General features: G+C 34.7%; 1 long non-coding RNA gene across 1 annotated transcript in view; it reads left to right on the plus strand.

Annotated features, from left to right (window-relative positions):
* The first annotated feature begins 369 nt into the window (after positions 1-369).
* Positions 370-22,061, plus strand: part of LOC138711667 (uncharacterized) — a 41,885-nt gene continuing 20,193 nt past the window's right edge. Inside the window, exon 1 of the long non-coding RNA XR_011335415.1 lies at positions 370-408. This is a non-coding gene — a long non-coding RNA (uncharacterized lncRNA). The remainder of the gene's footprint in view (positions 409-22,061) is intronic.

Here is a 22,061-nt window from a genome sequence, read left to right on the forward strand (position 1 = left end):
TGTTTTTATATTCCTCTGATTACTTATAGTTTTATATTACTTCTAAATAATTTTAAATCTTTTAAATTGTACTATATGGACTGCAATGATTTTAACTTAATGTAACATGTGTATTATAGACCAAATTAGGTTAAGTTAGAGCAATGCACTTTAGCAAGATCCGAAAATCACAATAAGTTTCATACCATAAGGCAAGGTTTTCATCATAAATGTTTATCTAATACTCTACATCTGAAGATGATACACATGTATCGAAAATGTTAATGTAAATTATTAACTTTTAAGATAAGCAAAGGTGGCACAGTAAATAAATAATTATAGTCAAAATATCTGTTTTATGATTATTTTAAAAACACTTGGTGTCCACATCTGTGGAGTAACGGTCAGCGCGTCTGGCTGCGAAACCAGGTGGCCCGGGTTCGATTCCCGGTCGGGGCAAGTTACCTGGTTGAGGTTTTTTCCGGGGTTTTCCCTCAACCCAATATGAGCAAATGCTGGGTAACTTTCGGTGATGGACCCTGGACTCATTTCACCGGCATTATCACCTTCATCTCATTCAGATGCTAAATAACCAAAGATGTTGATAAAGCGTCGTAAAATAACCTAGTAAAATAAAAAAAAAACACTTTGTTCCTATGCCCCACCCAGTATATGTGTTTTGTCAAAGTCTGCCCTCGTTGCGTCAGTTAAAATTTTCGAACCTGGATGTATAAAGTCATGAAAAGTAGGAATGCTCTACACAACTCAGAAATAGTCTATTACTTGCTATGAGAGCCCTGCCCGTAACTGCAGGGTTGCTGAGAACGCTGTCGCTGATGTGACCTCTGCTTGTTTCGCTCCTCGCCCCATGCACAGTACTGTGTGTGTATTGCTTCGATCCAGATGGGGATGATGGATTGTAATTGGTGGAAAAGCAATCGAGGTTTATTTGAGAGCCAGCGAGTGGGAAAATTTTCCACACAAAAAGAAATCCAAGTGTTGGAGGGCTAGTCTTGAAATATTGCGATATTGCGGGGTGCAATTACACTCCGGAGAAGAAATTGATAGACGGCCAGACGGATGGATAGACAGATCAGTAACTAGGTATATACGTAGCTGGATGGATGGATGGATGGATGGATGGATGGATGGATCGACTGACGGTCAGATGGATGGATAGATAGATGGATGTACATATAGTTTAGTGTCCATCGACTAAAAATTATGATCGGTTGACCGAATGATTTCAATTTTTTACTTGGTTATTTTACGACGCTTTATTAACTGCTGTGGTTATCTAGTGTCTGAATGATATGAAGATGATAATGACGGTAGATGAGTCCGAGGTTCAACGCCGAATATTACCCAGTGTTTGCTCTTAATTAGTTGAGAGAAAACCCGGAAAAACCTCAACTAGGTAACTTGTCCCAGCCAGGATGCCTTTAATTGCTTTTCGACCTATTAATCGAATTTAATCGGTTTCAATCAATGTTTGTAAGTTTGAACAAAAGTACTATAACCTCTAATAACCTCTAATTCAGGGGCTGCCGAACATTGAAATCTTTCAAATCCAAGTTAGAAAATTATCTTATGACGAGTTGCCAAACTAACTTACTATTATGACAAGTGTTGTATTGCATGTTTCCACGTATTCACATTTTTTTATGTTCTAGTGATATTCAACTTATTTTATACTTTTGTTCTCATATTTTCCGATAATAGTATATCTCTAATGTGATAAGTTGAGCTATATATATTCATAATTTTCCTTATTGTGTGTACTTAAAAATATTGTATTCACTGTATCCTTTGTACTGCACTATTTTATTACTACTATTATTATTATTATTATTATTATTATTATATTTATTATTATTAATTGTCTGATTTTTTTATACTTTATACTTTGTATGTCTTATTTATTTTGACCTGCTGTTCACATTTTATTATGCTTTTTTCTTTTTTTCTGTATGTTATATATTATGTCTGATTTCTTCTTACTTGTTGTTTACATTTTATTACCATTATCTTATTCAGTTTTGTGTGTAAAATTGTAGTGTACTTTGTAAATTTGTAGTGTTTTTGTAACGCAGTCTTTACTCCTGGTTGAGTGTTAGAGAAGGCCGTATGGCGTTAACTCTGCCAGGTTAAATAAATCATTATTATTATTATTATTATTATTATTATTATTATATACTACACAAAAGATGACACGTTTTTACATATATTTTAATTTATATCACAAATATTGATTGAGAAGGATTGACACTAATTATTTAAACAAGAAGTTTGAAAAAAAAAGTTTCCAGTTGACACTTACTTACAGTCACTTGTGCTTCCACACTAACTGAACACTGTTTTTCTGTCCGTCACATTTCCACAATCTTAATTTAAATACGAAACTTTCATCAAGTTTTCCAAGCAACTGTTCGTAAGTCGTATATGTGTAACTTAAGTTCAGAAATGTGGAGCTTGTTTCCAAAAGATACCAAATCCAAAATTTTCGAAAAATTAGTTACATGTGGTAGCTCATATTTGAACTAACGCTTTCGCTTTAATTAAAACATCTTCAGGTCATTATTGTTATTTATAATGAACACTATATTGACGATTTATTGTAGTTATGCATTCTAAAATATTGAATTAAAAGATATATTACCGTATTACGTGTTAATATTTGAGAACACGTTGAATTAAAACCAAACAGATTAAAATTATATAAATTGTACAGTCTATGAACATCTATTTTATAATGTACTTATTTTCATAAAATCATGGTTTACAGTACATGTAGTTTCTATATAAAATATTTTATGCTTGACCATGCCGAAATGTAGTAATTATACACCTGGTAGCAGACCTTTAATGCATGTCATTAAAGTACACCTATTCATTAAAGTTCAGGTTTTCGATTATTCTCGGATATGCAATCGGAAGACGAGGGAAACGTCACGGAAGCTGGAAATCCAATACTGTCGCAGAAGGTTATGTTCTGTTACTATAATAATTAGCGTTAATTGTAAATAATATTCAAATAAATTCAATTTGTCATCTCGTTTTTCAATTCTAAATCAATTTCCAGGTTATACATTCTCTGCATTACATCAAGGTCAATGACATTATTTGTTCCTCGGAAAAAATGAATACTTTCGCGTCTGCGTACATCTCACAATTCAAGAGCTATAAACAAGATCACTTCCGATCTTCTGTCAGATACAAATAAAATGTATAGGTACTTCTGAATAATTTAAAGTTAGAAATATGGTCGAGCATAAAAAGTCTTATGAATCTTGCATATAATGGTAATTAAGACGCTCGTATGAGAATTATGACACTCGCTTGCGCTCGTTTCATAAACAAACATACTTGCGTCTTAATTACTATCATTATAGGCTCGTTGCATAATGTACTATTATTAAATATTGAAAACAAATTTGTTGTACAAATACTTACCGGAATAGAAAAATGACATTGGAATTTCGTGTGGTTATTTTGACAAAGTACATGCATAGAAATGTAATGCAATATAGGCTACGGCATTTTCTTTACATAGTTAGTGAAAGTAAATGGTTGCCAAAGACGCGTTTTCAAAGAAGAAAGCTAATAAGGAGGAATATGTGTGTAAGTTGTACTTTAGGTATTATTGATTTTGTCTTTGTAAAGCAAGGAGACAAGAACGTCAGTTTACACTAATGAGCTGTATCATAGCTTAAAGACTACCGCACCAAATGATGTAGATTTTTGTGGTACACAGATTTCACAAAGCGGTTTTGTTTGCTTCATCACACTATCATCAAAACACAATTGATGATTTAAATGGATTTTAAAATTAACCGATTAGTCCGTTCGATTAATTGATTAAAACGACACATCTAGTAAGTAGGTAGATGGATGGATGGTTGAATGGATGGATGTGTTAATTAATGGAGGTTGAATGAATCAATTGATCTACAGATAGATTTAGTGGACGGATCGATTGTTGTGAGAGTTCATTAGTCGATAATTGGATTTATGGATAAATAGATTAGTATTAAATTCGAGCATGCCTAATTGAATAGATTGTTGAGTATGTGCAAGGCTGGATGGATTGTTGGGTCGATGGCTGGATTTATGGATTTATTTATATTCTAATTCTAATTCCTAGTTTATTCACAATTTACGTTTGAAATAATACATATGAATTAATATCCGAAATGAGCATATGCTCGGGTATAGTCCAGTAGTCTACATAAATTTTAGAGATCAATAATAATGTTGATGATAGAAATAATAGTAATAATAGATAGAAATAATAGTAATAATAATAATAATAATAATACTTACTTACTTACAAACTTACTGGCTTTCAAGGAACCCGGAGGTTCATTGCCGCCCTCACATAAGCCCGCCATTTTCCCTCCGGCCTCCCAACTAACACTCTATATGCATTTCTGGATTCGCCCATACATGCTACATGCCCTGCCCATCTCAAACGTCTGGATTTAATGTTCCTAATTATGTCAGGTAAAGAATACAATGCGTGCAGTGTTGTGTTGTGTAACTTTCTCCATTCTTCTGTAACTTCATCCTTCTTAGCCCCAAATATTTTCCTAAGCACCTTATTTTCAAACACCTTTAACCTATGTTCCTATCTCAAAGTGAGAGTCCAAGTTTCACAACCATACAGAACAACCGGTAATATAACTGTATTATAAATTCTAACTTTCAGATTTTTTGACAGCAGACTGGATGATAGAAGCTTCTCAACCAAATAATAACACGCATTTCCCATATTTATTCTGTGTTTAATTTCCTCCTGAGTATCATTTATATTTGTTACTGCTGCTCCAAGATATTTCAATTTTTCCATCTCTTCGTAGGATGAATCTCCAATTTTTATAGTTCAATTTCGTACAATATTCTGGTCACGAGACATAATCATATACTTAGTCTTTTCGGGATTTACTTCCAAACCTATCTCTTTAATAATAATAATAATAATAATAATAATAATAATAATAATAATAATAATAATAATATAATAACCGTGACGGAGATGATACAAAGATAGTAATACAAATTAATTCATTAATAATAATAATAATAATAATAATAATAATAATAATAATAATAATAAACAAAAATATTTACAATAATAAAATAAATACTAAGACAGATAAAATAAAATATAAAACCACTAGCGAGAGTTAACACAACTTAAATAAGCATATAATAACCGGAAAAAAATGACGAACTCGAAAATCAACAGAAAAGTTCGTTGTAACGCAGACGACAGCAACCGCCGTATTGACATTGTGTTGTGCGTTATTGGTAGTAGGGGGGGGGGGAGCCGAAGATCTACGTAACTGCCGTTCTCTTCGAATCTTCTCGTACATCATGGGAAGTTAATGCTGAAAAACAAAATGTCTACGAGTCAAACTGTTCATTATTACCAGCGTAAATACAAATAATACTGAAATATATTAATCAAGTGTCAGTTATAGATCTCCCCTTTTGTGTAAGAGGTATCATATCAAAATATTTTATGAATGGCTGGGAAAATATAAATTTCAAGAACTCTCTAGTGACAGAGATAGTGACAAGTAAAGGGTGCGGCAAAACATTCTCCCTAATTTAAAGTTTAAATAAAAGACAGATGGATCAAAATAATGAAACTTTATTAATATGAATGGTATCTTAACAGTGGGAATTTTTCATTTTTTGAATAACGTGTCTCTCAAGTGGTGTCCTTCACTTTCAATGCATTGTTGAATGCGACTTCTGAAATTCTGAATCGCTCTAACTAGCATTTCTTGAGGAATAAGACCAATTTCTTCCTGTATTGCATTTCTTAGGTCTGGCAAAGTCCTCGGCCGATGTTTGAACACCTCAGCCTTAAGTTGCCCCCATAGAAAAAAATCCCAGGGTGCAAAGTCTGGTGTTCGTGCTGGCCAGGGGACGTCGCCACGTGAAAAAATTAAGCGTCTGGGAAATATCTGAGCAGCGACAACGGAATTACCACTTACCAGAAACGATATCACAGCGTAAGCACGTTCTTCACCCGTCCACGGCATAGTTGGGATTCGTTACAGATTACAGTTTGCACTAATTGAATGTAAATTCCGTGTATTCAATGTCCTATTCAGTTCTTGTTGTTTTACGCATGTCATTTGATATCGCTATGGCAGTGCATGTAAACCTAAATTTCCCATTGTTTAGATACAGTTCATGTTAATACAGTTTCCTTATTTTCATCCATCTGTTTTTTATTTGAACTTCAAATTAGGAGGATGTTTTGTCGCACCCTTTACAATCAAGTGTATCTGTGGCGATGCTAAGAAATCATTAATTGGAGATACGCACTATTATTAATTAAGAAAATGATCTATTTATATTTATTACAATGTTTTATCTTATAGGCTACATGCATCAGATAAATACAATAAATATTAGTAACATATAATGCCAGTAACACTTAAAATAATAATAAAATTTATCAAATATCATACAAACATTTTCACTTTATTTTCATACTTAAGAATGTGTAACTTGCTTAGGTCTGGATTATTTTTCAATACTGAATTGTATAGATATTCATGAATAGATTAATGGATGAACTGTTGATTGTTAAATGAATACATGTGATGACAAACAGCCTCGAAAACGTTCTAATTTCCGAATCGATATGTGAAGACGGCGCATTCTGAGAGAGGACGGAAGGGCGGTGTCAATCAAAGAGGCGGCACGACGTGTGAAAATAGATTCCCAGTGTTTGTGTATCCTTGAACTTGTGTCTTCTCTCCTCTGCAGTTTCTTTTAAAATTGGGTCGATCCATCCCACGTAGAAGTAATAAGACATGTCCGTGCGTTCAATTTATCAGTATGCTCGAAGCTCGTATATCACGGGAAGGTCGAGAGTAAGAAGTGGACTGAAGGCCAGACTTATTGTCCAAACTCGACGTCGGTTTAGGGTTGAGCTCAGCAATTTAGTATCTCCGATAAATTACTGCAGTGCACTGAAATCCACCGCCACGTTATGGCACTGCTCCCGCATGTGAGTTCGTTAACTTACTGCTGAAATATTGCGTTCTGCGCACGCGCGGTTTGAGCGGCTCGTTGTGACCTAAGAACGGAACAACTGCCGCACTATACTAACAAGCAGTCCGCATCTGGACCATTTATTGTACTGCAGCCTCCCGGTGTCTTTTGCGCGCCCTCACATGTTTTATTATGTTTTATGCTTGACCATGCCGAAATGCAGTAATTATACAACTGGTAGCAGTCCTTTAATGCATGTCATTAAAGTACACCTACTCATTAAAGTACAGGTGTTCAGCCAATTACAACTCAGCTTACAGGTGTTCAGCCAATAACAAGTCAGTTTTGTACCGTTATAAAACCGCAAGTATCGATTATTCTCGGATATGCAATCGAAAGAAAATTAGCGAAAAGTCACGGAGGCTGGAAATCCAATACTGTCGCAGAAGGTTATGTTCTGTTACTATAATAATTAGCGTTAATTGTAAATAATACTCAAATAAATTCAATTTGTCATCTCGTTTTTCAATGTCGAATTCAATAATCAAGGTTATATCAAGTTTAACGGGATTACATCAAGGTCAGTGACATTATTGTTCCTCGGAAAAAATCAATACTTTCGCGTCTGCGCACATCTCACAATTCACGACCTAGAACAAGGTCACTTCCGATCTTGTCAGATACAAATAAAATGTATACATCTGAATAATTTCAAGTTAGAAATATGGTCGAGCATAAAAAGTCGTATGAATCTTGCCTATAATGGTAATTAAGACGCTCGTATGAATATTATGAAACTCGCTTGCGCTCATTTCATAAACAACCATACTTGCGTCTTAATTACTATCATTATAGGCTCGTTGCATAATGTACTATTATGCTTCATCCATCAAAGACTTCTTTATTCCCAGGAGACGATATCCTACATACAGTGTGCTTTCATGTGGTTTTCGCAGGTGATAAGGCCCTTTAGGTGATCCTGTATAATTCCAGTCCACGCGCTGAAGAGAATCGTTGCTGGTGACCAGACACGAGGGTGGTAAATGGATTTTCGTCACTCCAGACATGGCTAATGCGAATTTTGAAAACACCAACACGGGTAGGGCTGGGGACGGAGCGGTTCGGTTCGGAGCAGTTACTGTGACTTCATTACTCGGTTGAACCGAGTACAGTACAGAGTACAAATTTGTGGCGGCAGATTTAAAATTTATATAGATTGAGTCGATTTTAGAATTTACTTTGAAAGTGAAAGCAAGCGTGTTTTAAAAGAGTTGTAGTAAAGCTCTTTCTATTTACCAATTGACGAGAAAAAAGTGCTTCTCTTCATTGCAAAATGGCGGTTGCAAATTTCATTTGCGTGATTACAGCTATTTGCGGAGTTATATTGTATGAAAGGCCTATTTAACTTTCAGTGTAGTTGTATATGACAGACGAAATAAAATTGATAAAATAATTTATAATACTAACAGCTAATAAATTAACATGTGAGGTAAACGTTAAACGCTGCAGCTAATTAAGAAAGAAGGTAGATAGAAACGGGCTCCATGAAGCGCTGCCTAAAATGCTTAAAAATAACACACAGAATTATTTACTATTACGGAAAATGGATAAAATAATCAATAAAACGTGGAATATTAAAGTGAAGAACATAATGTTTATTTATTTTATAACATTACTAACCTTCAATACAACCATGTTCTCTTTGGTGAAGAGTAATATTATGGATAAATTAAAGTAATAAGATAACATAATTCGTAGAAATAAATACAAATAAAATGATGACTGATGAGATAAGACAAATCCAATAAACACAAATAGAAGAAAAATATAATGCACTTTCTTTTTTAACATATTTTAATATTAATCAAACACTCTAATATGATGATGATGATGATGATGATGATAATAATAATAATAACAATACTTACGGCCTTTAAGGTACCTGGAGGTTCATTGCCGCCCCCACATAAACCCACATCGGTCCCTATCCTGAGTAAGGTTAATCCAGTCTCTATAATCATATCCCACCTCCCTCAAATACATTTAAATATTATCCTCCCATTTACGTGTCGGCCTTATTATTATTATTATTATTATTATTATTATTATTATTATTATTATTATTATTATTATTTACAGTAATATGTTCAGACTGTCAATATTCATTAGGCCCACTTGACAGGTCATATAATAGGATGAACTCCTCTTCAATACTAGAGGCCTTTCAGCCCGCCTTGGGGATAAGGAAATAATTTGTCCTGCAGCAGAAAATATTTAAATACAACAGTACCTACGTTGTTCTCTGCTAGAATTAAGTAAAACACGTGAACTCTGAACGTTTGAACTAACCGGTAACGGCTACGGTTAACCGAGTAACCTCGGTGCTCCGCTGCCAAGCACATAAACCGATAGAACGGAGTAACTCAACAGTTCTACTCGCTCCGTCCCCAGCTCTAAACACGGGTGAAACAGGCTTCATCTGTGAACAGTACGGACTGTAGGAAGTTCTGTAAAGCGGCACAGTATTGGATAAACCATTGACAGATCTGAACTCTGGGTGCGAAATCATTTGGCACTTTTGCGTGCACTCGTAGTAGTGATAGGGGTGTAATTACAGCTTCTTCTGTGCTCACCACACAACATCCCTGGAAGCATGCATTTAATGGGCAAGTTGACCCGTTTTCAAGGTCTACGTTGCCTGCGAAGAATGTATTATTGTTTTGCAAGCTAGCGCCACTAAACGTCGACGCGGTAGGCAGTTGTTTGTTATGAAAACTAAAGCAGCTTACAAAAACGTCCCTCAAATGTATTTCTCATTCACGATCTCGTGACGCCTGAAATAAGAATTTCCGACTATTGGTCCCCTATCTCAAAATACTCACTTTAGACTCATCTATTATATGAATTATTTTGATCCAAGATGTTTCAGACACCCTGTAGATTGATTTGCTTTGTTTGGAGAGTTTTGAGTAAAATTATGACTATATTGGAGATACATGCAAACTGGTGTACTATATCGCCGTGGTGCAGGCTGGAAGGGAGGCTGAGCTCGAATCCCGCTTGGGCTGACGGGTGTTCCAGGGTAAATAGCAAGTGTTCCCAAATATCCCAAGTGGTTCCCGATCAGATTCAAATGTTACGTTCTGTTTCGAATACAGTGTCCGAAATGGTTACCATAATCCGGAAGAAAACTATATATATTTTTTTTCCTTCTCATTTTGTACAGACTTCGGATTGTCTACTTTATGTAACTTAGGTGTGGTTAAAAGTGTCATTTGTAGCTTTGCCGTTAATTATGGTTGAAATGTTGTTTCTAGCACTGTTGTTAATGGTTATTCGTGTTTTTATCTTGTGACCGAGGTTCCCACTTGTGATCAGACTCACTTTATTATTTGCAACAGTAGAATTTCTAGCAAAAATGACGCAAGGACATAAATCGCTAAATAATTGTGCCACTTGTATATTTTTAAGTTTCTTCTTGTACAAACTCTCTTTTCTTCTGATATTTTTTTTGTCTTCCATTTGCTCTAATCGAGTAATAGTCAACACTAATCTCACTAGAGGTTTTGATTTATCTAGAGAAAATCAAAACTCGAGTGGGATTTAATTGACTATTACACGATTAGAAGAAAGTACATAAAGATTAGAAGTAACAAAGTACTCCAGTACAATAAAATATTAATTGGCTTACGAAAATACAACTCTCTTCAAATGTATTATTGTACCATCTCAACATTACGCTAGATGGCAGCAGTGTTTTATGAGTATGTTTTCTTGTTATCAGTTGTGCCAACTATGGAATGTTCATTGAACTCTGTGGACGGTTACTAATCAAGAAGGCTTTGTTGATTCAGTTTCATTTTTATTAAAACATTTGCATTCCACTTCAATCATCCGGATCCCAGTAATCAACGTCACTTGACAGATCATTTTCAATAATTCTTAGTATTAAACAATCTCTGATACGTGACTATCCATAATATCATATAGCAGAAGCTATAGCTTAACAAACATAACCTAAATATTATAAACAAGTGTTAGAAAAGTTTTAATTAGGGATGATGAAATAAACAAGAAACGTTTTAATTAACGATGATGAAATAAAAAATAAACATGAACAATTTTAAAAGAAACAATTATTGAAAGTACAATTTTCAAATTTGAATGTTTTAGTGGTTGGTGGTTCAGTTGATGTTATATTGGACGTGTGCGTAAAAGAAGTGAACTCGTTGATGTAAATGGTGTATCCCTCAACTTATTCAGGATTTCCGAATGGTGCTCTTCGTATATGACCAGTGATCTTCATTAATTCTTGTTCTTGAATGCCAATGCGAGTCATATTTGAAAGTGCTGTGCATCGACTGGACTGGAGTGGTTTGTAATTTTCTGTTTTTTGACGTCCAGACCAGTGCAGTTTGAAATGTTGGCAAACAAAGAAACAAATGCTAGGGTATGAATAATTTCAAGGGAAAAATTGTTCCGGGGCCGGGTATCGATTCCGGGACCTCTGGTTGAACGTACCAGCGCTCTACCACTGAGCTACTCGGGAACTCCACCCGACACCGTCTCAACTTTTCCCATTATATCCACATTACTCGCGTTCCCGGGTAGCTCAGTGGTAGAGCGCTGGTACGTTCAACCAGAGGTCCCGGGATCGATAGCCGGCCCCGGAACAATTTTTCCCTTGAAATTATTCAAATCTGCTTTACAGGGAGCTTCACCTGGAAGACTAGATTTGCAAAATGCTAGGGTAGTTATAAAGATAAACAAATGCTAGGGACGCGATAAAATTATGCGATAAGCAGCCATGATTGGTTGAAAGACGTCCTTTCTTACCGTTTTATTGGTCAAAATAGTGTGGCGTAGTAAAAGTGTAATAGTCAATTAAATCCCACTCGATTTTTGATTTTATCTAGATAAATCAAAACCTCTAGTGAGATTACTCTATTGCATTAGCTACTTTACATCGTTTAGCAAATTACTAATCTTTGTTAATGAAAAGGATCGCCTGCAAAAAATGTTGAAATAATGGAAAATGATGATAATGATGATAGGGAGGAGGGCATAAGTAGGAGGACTGTTACAGTAAGACTTATGTTTTTGCCAGTAAGCAGCAGACTTAAGCTACTGTTTTAAAATAGAAAATGTACAGCGTTGTCTGTATATGCATATATACTAATTTCTGAGAATTAATGGACGGAGATGGACGTGTATCCGGATTAGTATTCTTTTTTCGAGAAACATTATTTATTTAGGAGATGAAAATGCACGTTATATATTATATCTTGCTACTAATACTTATCAGTCCCATCTGAAGAGCTTTTACATTTGACTTGTATATTCGAGAGATTCGCTTTTAACGAGCATTGTGAGAGCAAACATGAAAAGGGCAGAGGCACTTGGCTCCCACTGCTTCATTAGACAGAGCGCGGATCCGCGGTTCATCTGTTCTGCAGCAGTTTCAAGACCACTCGTCAGGCTTCGCTAGTAGTGAATCATTTATAAATTGTTATAACTTGGCTAAGATATTGTTGGTTCATTCCTCTGCTTGTATAGAGAGCGCCGAGTGGGCTTTATAATGCTTTCAACAAATTAATGGGGTGTAATACTGCCTCACGTGAATTTATGCTGTAACATTCCACTTAACGCTGGCTCTGAAGCTTGTTTTTAAATGCAAACAGGCATAATATTCATAAACTACTGAAGCTATAAAACACAAGGAATAGGTGAAGAAATAACTACTCTGTACAGTTCTGCGTTGTGTAACTTTCTCCATTCTCCTCTAACTTCTTCCCTCTTAACCCCTAATATTTTCCTATTCTTCTTATTCTTATTATTATCTGGTGGTATTCATTCATTCATTTATTATCTTCCATAGATCTTACATGAGCAATGAAGCTTTAAGATGTGGAACAAGTCAAAATTTTACAATATTACAATTACATTTTTACAATATTTTACAATTTTTACAGTTTAAGAGGGAAGTGTTATATGATATTCTTATTGAATTTGGTATTCCCAAGAAACTAGTTCGATTAATTAAAATGTGTCTCAGTGAAACATACAGCAGAGTCCGTATAGGTCAGTTTCTATCTGATGCTTTTCCAATTCACTGCGGGCTAAAGCAGGGAGATGCACTATCACCTTCACTTTTTAACTTCTCTTTAGAATATGCCATTAGGAAAGCTCAGGATAACAGGCAGGGTTTGGAATTGAACGGGTTACATCAGCTTCTTGTCTGTGCGGATGACGTGAATATGTTAGGAGAAAATACACAAACGATTAGGGAAAACACGGAAATTTTACTTGAAGCAAGTAAAGCGATCGGTTTGGAAGTAAATCCCGAAAAGACAAAGTATATGATTATGTCTCGTGACCAGAATATTGTACCAAATGGAAATATAAAAATTGGAGATTTATCCTTCGAAGAGGTGGAAAAATTCAAATACCTTGGAGCAACAGTAACAAATATAAATGACACTCGGGAGGAAATTAAACGCAGAATAAATATGGGAAATGCGTGTTATTATTCGGTTGAGAAGCTCTTATCATCCAGGCTGCTGTCCAAAAATCTGAAAGTTAGAATTTATAAAACAGTTATATTACCGGTTGTTCTGTATGGTTGTGAAACTTGGACTCTCACTCTGAAAGGGGAACAGAGATTAAGGGTGTTTGAGAATAAGGTGCTTAGGAAAATATTTGGGGCTAAGCGGGATGAAGTTACAGGAGAATGGATAAAGTTACACAACGCAGAACTGCACGCATTGTATTGTGCACCTGACATAATTAGGAACATTAAATCCAGATGTTTGAGATGGGCAGGGCATGTAGCACGTATGGGCGAATCCAGAAATGCATATAGAGTGTTAGTTGGGAGACCGGAGGGAAAAAGACCTTTAGGGAGGCCGAGACGTAGATGTGAGGATAATATTAAAATGGATTTGAGGGAGGTGGAATATGATGATAGGGACTGGATTAATCTTGCACAGGATAGGGACCGATGGCGGGCTTATGTGATGGCGGCAATGAACCTTCGGGTTCCTTAAAAGCCATTTGTAAGTAAGTAAGTACAATTTAGTAATTTTCTACAATGATGAGGTGAGGTCCGAGGATTCGCCGAAAGATTACCCGGCATTTGCCTTTTGGTTGGGGAAAACCTCGGAAAAACCCAACCAGGCAATCAAATCAAAGGGGGAAATGAAGTGATGCCGAGGACTCGCCATAGACCATCCGGCTTCAGTCCCACGGCTGGGGAAAACCTCGGAAGAAAACATTCATTGAGACCAAGAGGGGGATCCAACCCAATCCCGAACGCAGCTCCGGATCAGCAGCCCAGCGAATCTGCCGACTGAGCTACATCCATGGCTCTACTAAAAATATACAATACATAGCTAATTAGATTATTGAATTTACAAACGCAAACGATCATTCATCAGTTGACCTATATGTATAATACAAAACAAGTAAGTTAATTAAATTTAAGGGATAAACAATTCAACCAGTTGTGATATACAGAAATTGATAATACATATCATGCAGACTAATTCAAATTACAAACACAAACAATTTATCAATAGAGCTATACAGATTACTATTCAATTTAAAGGATATACAATTCATCGGCCAAAACTGTACAAAGATATACAATACAAAGTAAGCAGATTAATTCAATTTACAAGCATACTTTCATTAAGCTTTACAAATTTGTGCAATTAATATCAAGTAGATTAATTCAGTTTATAATCATAAACAATTCATTAGTTCAGCTATACAGACTACTATACAATTTATAGCATATACAATTCATCAGTTGAGCTATACAGACTACCATTCAGTTTACAGCATATACAATTCATCAGTAGAGCTACACATACTAGTATTCATTTTAAAAGCATATACAATTCATCAGCCAAACTATACACGCATATACAATCAAATTAGTTCAATTTACAAACTTATTTTCATTAAGCTATATAAAACAGTACAATTCACATGAAGTAGATTAATTCAATTTATAAGCTTAAAAAATTCATCAGTTGACCTATACAGTATACTATTCAATTTATAGCACAGCACCTCTGTTACTTTCTCAAAGTGTGAGCACAAGTGTGACAACCATACAAAACAACCGGTAATATAACTGTTTTATAAATCCTAACTTACAGCTTTTTAGAGAGCAGACTTTATGATGAAACCTTATGTTGGGGTTTCCTCCTGAACCACCCTGATTATCACCATGTTTAATTGATTCTGTACTGGTTTTTGTAGGCTATAATTCAGTCGGGTTGGTAACAGTGCAAGTTATGCAGGGTGAGCCGTGAGTAATATCATTAATTTCAGGGGATTATTCTTTGAGATATTTCAAACAAAAAGTTTAATTCAATTTTGCTCGTGTTTGCTTCCTTTTAGAGATGAACATTGTTTTATATGTATGTATTTATTCACACTGCAATGGGTATATACCCGGTGGCAGTGGTAAACACGTTTCATAGCGTGTTTTGGTAAACCATTGATTTAATTCCCAATATGCACAATTAATTTAAGAGAGCAGTATTATTAAGCACAGTGCTGCATTGGAGTTAAATCGCTCGCTTGAACTCGGTCGAGTATCGCACCCTCGAGTGAGATACGATCGGTCGTGATACGCTCGTAATAAATAGAAGCACAGTACAAGATCATCTCACCGACATGTATGGAAGGCGACAGATAAGATACACATATGTTTTGCTCACTCGGTAAAAATAAGGCTTTATTTTCTGCGTTTATGACGAACGTTTAATGGAACAGTCAATGGAACGTACCAAAACAGGAACATGAAGTTATAAATAAAATAGTATGAAAAACTTCGATATACAGTTATTATTGCTAATTAATAATTATTCAATATTTGATTTACCACATAAATAATATGATAGGTCCATACATGGCGTTTCGCCTATATACTGCGACAATGTAGAAACGTTTTACAAAATATTATTGATATAGCAGTAGATTAATAACAATATTAGTACAGAGATAACGTCACAGAACATATAATAAAACGAATAATCATGCTGCACAACTGTTACAGACGCAAAGATTGATATACTAATTATTATAGATTATTATTATTATTATTATTATTATTATTATTATTATTATTATTATTATTACTAGAAAACTTGATACAGTTCTTGCATTATCGTGATTGTGTTCTCCGTTTATAATAATTACATTTACATCCAATAACATCTATCAGATGTGGCAAAAACAAAATCACTCCTGGGTGGGGGGGGGGGGAAACATTTACCTACATCATTTATATTACATTTTAAAGCAAGTTTTGTAGTTGTACTATGGAGTGGTTAGTTAAACACTGCAAAGTTTTGAAATGATAAACATCTATGATGTTACTACACAGTTCATCACTGTAACAAGAACGAATGTCTAACGCTCGGCTTATACCGTTCGAGGATTTATCGCTCGTGACAATTTTACCCATCATGCATGTGGCTACCTATCGGATTATGCTATGAACTACTTGGCGCTCGAGCGAAAACGTTCGATGCAGACCTCTGGTATTAAGATAATAAATTATTTCGGAATATATAAATCAAGATGTTTAATAAATAATTGCAATAATTTTAGTTTTGTCCCTTGAATTTTCAGAAAACTTGTTTTGAACAAACGTAACGTTTTGTTCTGAAAAAGAATTCTAAAACGTTACATTTGTTCGGATCAGATTTCTGCATATTTAAAGAACAAAACTAAAATTCTTTCAATCATCCATTAACAAAACACACTGCTCTCTTAAATTAACTGAGCATTCATTCATTCATAGTGTTCTACCCAAGAGCAGGTCTTTCACTACAAACCCTGCATTCTTTCTTATTTTCTGCCTTCCTCTTAGTCTCCGCATATTATCATATTTCTTAACGTCGTCTATCGACTGACCATATCGGAATTAAATCAATGGTTTTTCCAAAGCACGCTATGAAATGTTTCACACAAAACAATTTTTGTGCGAGATCGTGCGTATTTGCTTGTTTTCCGCACAGAACCAATACGCGGTAAGTGTGAAATACCACATTCAGTATTCCCAACCTAACACACATAACAATTTCCCTCTTCTTACCGCTTAAGCGCGACATTCATTTTACTGCTTTAGGCTTTTAACATATTATTTTTAGAGACGTTTAACATAGTAATAGTTATAAATTGGAAACTTACCACTGCAATTTCACCTAAATTGCAATGTTAATTATTGTTTTTAAATATTTGCAAAAATTAAGTAAAGTCTACTACTACACGAAACTTATTGCATTCCTGGTACAAGTAAATTAAGGAAGCCGTGAAAAAATCAACAAGATTCCAGATGCCGATGTTATTACTGCAATATATTATATAAATAATATTGTTAAAATATTAAAATGAAAAATAAATCATTACATAACCTTACCGTTTGTTTTAAGTTCGCATTTATAGACTAGGGGAAAAAAAGACAGACGTATATCACGGCCTGCTGGAGTCTAGTAAACACAGAAAACATTTTATAGCAACAATGTTGAAGAAAGTTATTTTGGTGTTCCGAAGTTGCCGTCATTAAACAGAAACCAACATGGAGATTTCATTGCAATTAATTAGAAATTCGTCTATCAGGTATGTAATAAACGATCTTCGCACAAAATAATGTACGATACACGAGCGGTATGTTTGTTTTCATGTTCTCGGAAATTAAAAAAGCTCAACTACGTTTCGGTTTTTCAATCTTTTCCTCGACCATGAAAACGTTAACATACCGCTCTTGTAAAATATATTACTATTATCTAGAAAAGGAAGCAAAACGAGAAAATTTGTGTTCAATTGTTTGAAATATCTCGAAGAATAACTCCCTGAAATTAATAACATTACTTGCGGTTTATTGTGTGTTGCTCTTGTATGAATTTTTTCCTTCCTGATTTACACAAACAAAATCTGGAATGTTTTAGCCACACATCGAACTCAGATATCCTAATCGCAGATTATAGAATAAACTTTGGATTAATCTTAAACCTGTGCTACAAATATTAATGAAAGAGTGACAAACACCATTAGAGAGAGCGCAAGATGAGAGCAACCCGTCTCTCTCTCTCTCTCTCTCTCTCTCTCGAAGATAAGAGAGAGACATTCTTCTGGTTGTTTAACCCCAAGACTCATTCCAGAGGAGAGTGTAAACTGGCGGAGTCAGTGAGCGACTTAAAATACACGAGAAACAAATTAAACTAAGGGAAAGTTGAAAAGGGATCCAGTACCAAATTACAATCCACTTGTCTCCGCTACTGTTTTCTCAGAGTGGCTTCAACTTGCTTTGCGAGCTGAATATTTCAGTATATGCATGAACTTGGGTAAACACGGCTAAAGTAATAATTGGTTTTCCTATTTCCAACTCAAGTTACACATTCCATCTGCTGCCTGGCACTTCGTACCCCACGCCGCTCTTGGAGGGTATCAAACAATCTAGTGATTGCAATTAGGGCCTGTTTCCTCGGAGTCATTCGACCAGGTGCGAGCATTATTACGATGTGCAGTCAAATCTCTTTATAGCGATATTTAGGGGAACAAAGGAAACTATTCTTATGAAGAGGTATATTGTTATAAGTGGCGTTTCAAAAATAAGACTTAAATTTGTAAGAGACTTTCTATTCATCTTACTTGGTGTGTATATTATGGTACAAAGTATTAAAATTCTAAGTGAAACCCTCTTAATATACTACCCATTGTATTAGTATTAGTATTTATTTAATCTGGTAGATATAAGGCCACCAGGCCTTCTCTGCCCCTCTACAAGGGGATTACAACTATAATATGATGAATAAAATTACAGTTAATATTAAATTTACAATTATAATTACAATAAAAATTAAAGTACGACAAGATTATCTGATTAATAAAAGCTAGACAATTTATCATAGGTGGAAAAATTCAAATATCTTGCAGCAACAGTAACAAATATAAATGACACTCGGGAGGAAATTAAACGCAGAATAAATATGGGAAAAGCCTGTTATTATACGGTTGAGAAGCTTTTATCAGTCAGTCTGCTGTCAAAAAATCTGAAAGTTAGAATTTATGAAACAGTTATATTATCGGTTGTTCTGTATGGTTGTGAAACTTGGACTCTCACTTTTAGAGAGGAACATAGGTTAAGGGTGTTTGAGAATAACGTGCTTCGGAAAATATCTGGGGCTAAGAGGGATGAAGTTGTATGTATGTATGTATGTATGTATGTATGTATTTATTTACACTGCAAGTGGGCAAGCACCCGGTGGCAGTGGTATATACAATATTAACAATACACAGCTAAAATGATAAGCAATACACAATAAAATTTACAATACATAATACAATTTACAACACATATACAATTTTATACACAATACAATAAGAATACACAATACAATTTAACACAATAATAATAAAAAAACATAAAATAAAACACCTAATTTTACAACACAACCTACATAATTATGTATAGGTCCTACATAAGTTTCAATAGTCTTTCACTTTACTCTCATCTCATTCCCTGTAGTGGCACTATGACGCATTTCACTGACACTTTAGCACACATTTCACTGACACTCTGTAACACATTTCACTGACACTATAGAACACATTTCATTGACGCTATAAATTATCACTGATCGGAACTGTTCACTGCACTGTAAAACCATAACTTCACTGACTCACCTCGCTTAACTGATACAACAGTTCAAATAAGTCAAATAATTGCATTCTTATGCATACTTATAAACAGAACTACATTTAAACTAAACATTTCTAGTCTAAGGCCCTCTTACGCGCTATTTTTAAATAATTTACAATTCAAACCAAGGAAGTAAACTCGTCAGGCTAGATAAATACATGTCACCTTAAAAAATTAAATGTTGAATGTCACCTTAATTTTAATTTTCACTTTATACACAACTCTTTAAATTAGTCTTGAATCTCCTTAAGGAAGGACAGCCCTCAAAGACCGCTGCAGGTAGGTCATTCCAATCATTTATACAGGAGAATGGAGAAAGTTACACAACACAGAACTGCACGCATTGTATTCTTCACCTGACATAATTAGGAACATTAAATCCAGACGTTTGAGATGGGCAGGACATGTAGCAGTATGGGCGAATCCAGAAATGCATATAGAGTTTTAGTTGGGAGACCGGAGGGAAAAAGACCTTTAGGGAGGCCGAGACGTAGATGGGAAGATAATATTAAAATGGATTTGAGGGAGGTGGGATACGATGATAGAAACTGGATTAATCTTGCTCAGGATAGGGACCTATGGCGGGCTTATGTGAGGGCGGCAATGAACCTTCGGGTTCCTTAAAAGCCATTTGTAAGTAAGTAAATAAGCGTTTCAAAAATAAGACTTAAATTTGTAAGAGACATTCTAGTCATCTCACTTGGTGTGTATATTATGGTACAAAGTATTCAAATTATCAATGAAACCTTTTTAATATACTACCCATTGTATTAGTATTAGTATTTATTTATTTAATCTGGTAGAGATAAGGCCATCAGACCTTCTCTGCTCCTCTACCAGGGAATTACAACTATAACATGAAGAATAAAATTAAAATTAATATTAAATTTACAATTACAATTACAATAAAAATTAAAGTACGACAAGATTATCTGATTAATTTATCCGTAGTAATGTCACGAGAGGTCTAATATTTATTAGGACTATTTCGTGAATAAAATAAAAATGTAAATAATGTATCCCTAAAATTCGATCACAAAATGTTAATAATTGTTTATTAACGAATACTTAACCTATTCAGACATTGTGAAGTTGAAATACTCGTAGATGAATATCGATTACTACAATAAAGAAATTCGATGTTATTATTCAGTAATGCCAATTGCGAAATACAGGTTTAATAATGTTAATTACATGTACTGTACCTTTCTCTTATTATTATAACATAAATACATTTTCATTATCTGCTGAAATCATAATTTAATTTAACAGTAACAGTGGGGACAGCTCTATACCAATGTTTATGTATTCACAGCGAGACATGTTGCTACACAGTAAAACCAAGTCTGTATAGATAGGCCTAATTAAAACACGAATTTTTTTACGCCATACGGAAGGCAGTTTGATGAAAAGACCTTATTATTACTATGCAAGGTCATTGGGTTTGGTATGCGATGATGTTACATAAATTTGAACATCTGACTTTCTATTAATTGTTTCATTTCATTCACAAAATACAAATTTTATAAGCTACTTATAGGTTATGTTACCTGTGGGAGCAGGACCAATGTGAGCTGTGTCTTATTTCGACCGTTGCAATCAGTGCTACACGAAAGCATATTTTATAGTTCGACAAACGCATTCTCGCTGTAGTGTCTAACTGAATTAAAACTGCTTCTACACAGTTCAATATTCCAATCGCGTATGCGTGCAATCTGGAAGAATATTGAAAGAATCAAGTTTAAAAGGTACGTTCAATTAAGATGCATGAAGACTTTGTGTCTATATGGTGCGCCGTTTTGAACGTCGTCTTCACTGCGTAAATATATTAATTAATATTAAATATCAATCTTGCATTCATTGCTTTAAAGTTGAAAGAAAAGTTTAACCGTGTAGTTGCATCTTAATGTATTCATGATCATCAATTTACGGAGAAACAGTTGGCGACAACGACTAAACAAAAGAACGACCATGCGATAAATTGATAGCGATAAATCTAGCTGCAAAAATTATCGCAAAGTCTGACTGTGATTGGTTGGAATTCAAAATTTCATTACACTAATTGGCCGAAAATGGAATGACGTCACATAAATGAAATAGTCATAGAAGTTAAGAACAAAGAATATTTTTGTATTTACTGAATTACAAATTAAACCTAGAATAACAGAATTCTATAGTGATGAAATTACCATATATTAAGATGTTTTGTGATAGTTTAAGAGAACTATTTACAAGAAACCATGTCTGAACGACTCTCAATTACTGACCAAGTGTCTAGTAATTTTGCGTTTGAATTCAATTTTATTTCGGCAGTCCCTGATGCTAGCAGGTAACGAATTCCAGA

The sequence above is a fragment of the Periplaneta americana genome, chromosome 13, assembly GCF_040183065.1.
Source record: "Periplaneta americana isolate PAMFEO1 chromosome 13, P.americana_PAMFEO1_priV1, whole genome shotgun sequence".
Taxonomy (NCBI): Eukaryota; Metazoa; Arthropoda; class Insecta; order Blattodea; family Blattidae; genus Periplaneta; species Periplaneta americana.